Raw genomic sequence first — 5125 nt, 5'->3', positions numbered from 1 at the left:
CAGTCGACTTCCCTGACAACCTCTCTGCCGGCTTGCCAACTGGTCCTGCTGTCGGCTTCTCTGCTGACACCAGCTCCGTTGCTGGCTCCCCTGTCGGTGCCTCTGCCGGTGCCTTCGCTGGCTCTCCTGACGGCGCCTCTGCCGGTGCCTTTGCTGGCCCCGCTGCCGGCTTCTCTGCTGGATCCTTCACCGGCTCTGCTGCCGGCTCCTGTGCTGGTGTCGGCTCTGCTGCCGGCTTCTCTGTCGGTGACAGCTCCACCCCTGCCTTCTCAGCTGGACGGACACTACGGTTGTGCCCTTCAGGCCGTGGGCTTCCTGGCGGAGCCTCCGTTTCCCCACACTTCCCCTGCATCCTCAGGGAAGCCTTTTATCTCTGCCGGGTGGTGTCTCCCATTGATGTCACCTGGCCCCAGCTGGATATGGGCGTGGCTGACGAACTGCACGGGCAGTTTTGCCGTGCGTGTTTCCCCACGCCTTTCGGCCCCTGCAGGAGGTAAGTGGGAGTTTTCTTTCATTTTGGCCTGGGGTCCTCCTGTAACCCCGGCTCCCCTGGGATAGTTAGCAACTTATCAATAGTCCCTCAGTGTCAAGTACACATCAAGTTGATCCAGTGAAGTCAGGCATCCCCGATCCACGCTGTCGGAGGGAATACCGGGGAAGATCCCTAGGTCAGGATCTGGTCCTCGCTTACACTGGGAATAAGGAATCCAGGGCTTGGGACAGTAATGACCATTCTGTTCCATCCTTCCTACTGGTCACTTAACGTGCGCGTTCCTTTATATTCTAGGCATCCCCGATCCACGCTGTCGGAGGGAATACCGGGGAAGATCCCTAGGTCAGGATCTGGTCCTCGCTTACACTGGGAATAAGGAATCCAGGGCTTGGGACAGTAATGACCATTCTGTTCCATCCTTCCTACTGGTCACTTAACGTGCGCGTTCCTTTATATTCTGTTTTATGCTAATCTGTTGGCTTTAGAGTCACTCACAATCTTACCCTATAGCTGTTACCCTATGGGGTTAAAAGGTGTTAGAAATTATTATAATATGTTACTGCCTGAACTTGGGTTTACCCAATAAGCAAATCACACCATATCACTTTGGGGTCTGAGATTAGCATTTTTCCAACCTACTTAAAAAATGTTTAAGATGTATTAATTATACCTTGGGGTTAGATTTGTCAATCTTACTGACCTTTAAGCAAACAATTATTAAATCAGCTAAGTCTGCAGTTTTATTTTTTAGTTCTGCTTTTTGAAACTCGTGTCAGTCTTATGATCAGTACAAACAGTTAAATATAATGTTACAGTTATACTCCTGACAGACAGGATGCATCTGCAGTAAACAGTTTCATAAGCTTTATTTTAGCCAATATTTATTATGTGCCAGATACTCTCAAAAAGCAGATTCCCTTTTTGCTATAAATTGCTCATTAACCCTTTTGGTTCTGGACATCACAGGTGGTTCAAGCACCTACTTTGAATGCCTTCAAGAGACATTTGGATGTTTATCTTGCTGGGATCCTATGACCCCTGCTGACTTCCTGCCCCTGGGGCAGGGGGCTGGACTCAAAGATCTTCTGAGGTCCCTTCCATCCCTAATTTCTATGAAATCTATTAAATCTATGAAGAATCAACTTCATTTTTAAGGATTTTTCCCAGTGGTCAATTACCCTGACTAGTAAATAAGTAATAAAATAAAATAAACACAAAACTACACCTTATTTCTAAAGGCAAGGATTTTTTTGTGGGTGATATCTTTTATTTGACTAACTCCATGCTCATCTCATCTCCTGAACCATAATGGCTACAACATCACTTCAACACTACCTTATTTGATCTGTCTAGGTTGAGCTTCTATCCATTTAATGTCATTCATTCATTTTTTCTGCTAAACAAAGTCTTGAGCTTTAATTATTTACCTTTATTTAATTTTTTTAATTGTTTATTTGTTCCAGTAACATTGACAGGCACCAAAAAAGTCAGGATCCTATTGTCCTGGACACAGCACACACAGCAAAGGTCATTTTACTCCATATAGCTTACTACTGTAAATAAGACAGACCAAAAATAGACACCAAAGGGGAGCAGAGGGGTAGAAAGACTCATACATTCAAGAAGTATGTTAGAGAGCTGGGAATAGAACACAGGCCTTTGAACCTTAATTCAGTGCCTTACTTCCAGGTACATTATGTCTAAGGTATTCTCAGAGAGTACAGTCAGGAATTACATACAATGTCTTCTTCATATAATACTTATCATGTCTCAGTGGTGAAAAGTTCATACAATATTATGATGTAATAGCAATCTGTTTGTACTTTAGCACAATGAGAACTAATGGCTAGATCCAGACCATCAAAAAGTCTGGGATTAAATTGATTCAGTCTTTGCAAGTTACTCTAAACTGCACAGATTAAATTGAAACAGAAGTGAACAGACATTTACCTTTGATTCAGGAAATGCAGCCACATGCCTGCAGTGGCTCAGGCCAGAAGCTGGGAGGTGCTAGAGCACAGCTCTCTGGCTATGAGTTCACTTCCTCTTCCTGCTGCCCCCAAGGTCTCTGGGATTTGCAGTCCAGAATTACAGCAGCAGAACTGTGCAAGATTGCTCATCACTTCCTGTTCCTGCTTCCAGGTGCCTCTGGGATTTGTAATCCACACTTGCAGCCAGCAGTAAGTTTGAGCAGGGAAAGGGGTGTTTAACCCCCCTCCCTGGCCCCAGACTCAAGCTGGGGTTTGCCAGGGAGGAGGTCAGTCTCTCCCACCCCACCCTGTAGACTGGGCTGCATCCCTAGCTGGGCTTGCCTATCTCCCCTCCCGCTTTCTCAGCCAGCTCTCACTGCTCCAACCCTACTCTCTGGAACAGACGTCCCAGCTCAAACCAAACCAAACCAATCCAACCCAGCCCAGTCCAGCCCAGGCCAGGGCTGAAAAGCATGCTGGGATGCTCTGATTTAATTTGAACCAGGATGGGGGTTGGAAAAGAAGTTTCATAAACTGTTTTTACTTAAATCAGTTAAGTCTGATACTCCATTAAGCCAGGTGTATCAGTAAATCAGTTTCAGCCATTTTGAAACTGGTTTATGTACACTTAACTTCTATTCTGTTACAGGTTTAAAACAGTTTCTGATTACTTAAACCAGTTTGTGTGTAACTTCTCTACCAGGGAAACTTGACTGGTGTCTTTGGATGCTACAAATCAACAACTGATAAGCCACAAAATTCCTTTTTGATAGTTGTTTTTTCTTTTTTATCCTCATCATATAGTTCTGTTACATCCAAATGACCTTCACTTCAGTGTTTTAGAAAGCACTGTTCATTGGCAATTCTTTTGTATTTTAATACAGCCATCATACATGCGCTGTTTGTAAGTTTAATTTTACATACAGCATCCATCTTCCCTTTTTAGAGGATACAGTTGTTCATGTATTATGGCATCCCTAACACACAAAGATAAAACTAATCAATTATAGATTTATTATTCTATTTACATGTAACAATTAGAGATAAAAAGTGTCAACAAATTCTGTATTACCCAAATTGTAGTTATAACACCCAATATTACCAGAGCCCAGCCCTAAATACCTTACTTACTTTATAGCTAGGCTGATTCCTACCAATTTCTATGTAAGTTTTGTTCAACTCTAGAAGACAAAGTGGGGCAGGAATAATTGTTTCCTTTTATGGATACTCTCTTTTCCACATAGAAAGGCATTACCCAGTTCCTCTGCTGCCCTACACCAACCTTCTCAATGGCTTTCAAGTGGAAAGTTAAATATATTATCTGTACTTATCTGAATAAATATTCCACAAATATCTATAACAGTCAGTCAGCAGAATGTTGCTATCTTAACAATTAAATTATAAGGCATTTTAGTTCTAGTTTCAATGCTCAGGATTTTCTATATTTGTGGAAATATATAATCAAATGTATTCACTAGTGATCACACAACACATTAGGCTTCAAGTTAAACCAAACACTGTAAGTAGTTGAGTGCTGTGATACTGCTTTGTCAACTCTCAGAATTCAAACCTCAGAAAGAGAAGGAAATAGAGTTATTCAAATGTAGTAGAGACAAAACAATGGAACAATCAGAAACAAATCATTGTGCCATAAGCCTGACCTGAACAGGGCTTTTCAACCGATGAGCAACATTGAAAAGGAGACAGAAAGTGAGTGAAAGAGGATATAACAGGTAAGCATTGGGGCTGTGTGAAACTTTAGGTGCTGATTCAATTCGGAGGAGATTCGGCCTGATTCCACCGCCGAATTTCCAAATCCAAATTGAATCAGGAGACCAATTAAAAGGTCTGAATCAATTCAAAGCTCTCCAAATTGATTTGGAAAAGATTCAGAGAGCTTTGGAGATTCAGGCAGTCCCCAGTCACTGCCACAGGGAGCTGGACCCAGACTCCGTGCTGGCAAGTAGGGAGCTGGCAGGGGGAGCTGGAGAAGGGGGCAAGGGGGTCATGAGGGACCTCTGCCAGGCCCCATCCCCTGCCTGCTCCTCCAGCCTGCCATAGCATCCTGACCACTGCTCGCTGTCCCCGCCCCCCTCCCCATTGCTGCCCTGCCTAGCCCCAGTTCATTTTTAAAAAGCCCCTATTCACCAGCTGCCTGGCAATCCCTGCCACCACCCACTGCCCTGTGCTGCATGGGGGGCTCTGCCATGAGCCCCCCCGACCCCCACCCACTCTCCCAGCCACCCCATGGCTGCCCTACCCTCCTCAGGTCTTTAAAAAAAAACCCCAAAAACCTGCACTCACCAGCTGCAGCAGCAGCTGTCAGGGCTTCTGGGGGCTGATGGCAGAGACCCCCACACAGAGCAGGGCAGTAGGGTGCAGCAGGGATCACGCCCCACACACACCTGGCAGGAGTTGGTGAGTTTGGGGCTTTTTTTTTTTTTTTAAGAGCCCAGAGCTGGGGCTGAGCAGGGCAGCCATGAGTGGGCATGGGAGAGCAGACAGAGGTTGGGGCATGGATCATGGCAGAGCTCCCCACATGGTGTGGGCAAGTGGGGAACAGCAGGGATGGTCCCCTGCCTGGCAGCAGCCAGTGAGTGGGGGCTTTTTTAAAAAAAAAAAAAGAGCCAGGAGCTGGGGCTGCAAGAGTGGGTGGGGCATG

The sequence above is a fragment of the Alligator sinensis genome, unplaced genomic scaffold (genome assembly GCF_000455745.1).
Source record: "Alligator sinensis unplaced genomic scaffold, ASM45574v1 scaffold652_1, whole genome shotgun sequence".
Taxonomy (NCBI): Eukaryota; Metazoa; Chordata; order Crocodylia; family Alligatoridae; genus Alligator; species Alligator sinensis.
This window is presented reverse-complemented; position numbering follows the sequence as displayed.